A 948-nucleotide genomic window follows, 5' to 3' on the forward strand; every position below is an offset into this window, starting at 1 on the left:
TCCTATAGCATCTCAGAAGCATCACAGCTTTCTTTCATCCTGTTACATTGTCTCTATCCCCTTTAGTCCCAGCTGGAAGTGTGTCTGCTGGTATAATCCTATTGCTGTTCCCTGCTTCAGTGAAGATGGAGGATTAAATTCCGTGTAATCTCGTTATGAGGCAATTTATGGATTGTCCAGTCACATTTTTGATCTTCAATCCAGAGCATGATTCCCCCCACCCCCAATATGGATAGTCAGAGAATTATCTGAATCTTCAAGTTCTGGTTCCTTTTTCTTAATAATTCCTTCAATGTCTCTCTCTCCTCTCATATCTTACTATAAGCAATTAGGAGAAACCAGGCCACACCTTTAACACTTTGTATGAAAATTCCTCACTAAATATCCAGTTTCATCACTTGGAAGCTCTACCTTCCACGAAACACCAGAACACAATTCAGCCAAATTCTTTGCCACTTTATAACACGATTGCCTTACTTCCAGGTTCTGACAGCATGCGTGCCATTTCTGTCTGAGATCTCGCCAGAAGCAACTTTAATGTTCATATTTCTACCGACATTCTGCTCATGATGATATATGTAGTCTCTAAGACGATAGACACTTTCTCTCCAGCTCTCCTCTTTTCTTGCTAAGCACTCACCAAAATCTCTTTTAATGTCCATATTTCTACTGACAGTCCCTTCAAGGCAATGTAGGCCTTTTTTCTAGCATGCACTTTAAAACTCTCCCAGCCTCAACCCACCACCCAGGTCCAAAGCCACTTGCACATTTTCAGATATTTGTTAAAGCAGCCCCCATATCACAGTATCAAAATCGATATCAGCCTGCTCAGGCCTCCAAAACAACAGACTGGATGTCTTAAACAGCCGCAATTAATTTTTTCACAGCTCTGGAGGCCAGAAGTCCAAGAGCAAGGTAACATCAGGGTTAGTTTCAGGTGAAGCCGCT

The sequence above is a fragment of the Propithecus coquereli genome, unplaced genomic scaffold (assembly GCF_000956105.1).
Source record: "Propithecus coquereli isolate 6110/MARCELLA unplaced genomic scaffold, Pcoq_1.0 Scaffold204, whole genome shotgun sequence".
Classification (NCBI taxonomy): domain Eukaryota; kingdom Metazoa; phylum Chordata; class Mammalia; order Primates; family Indriidae; genus Propithecus; species Propithecus coquereli.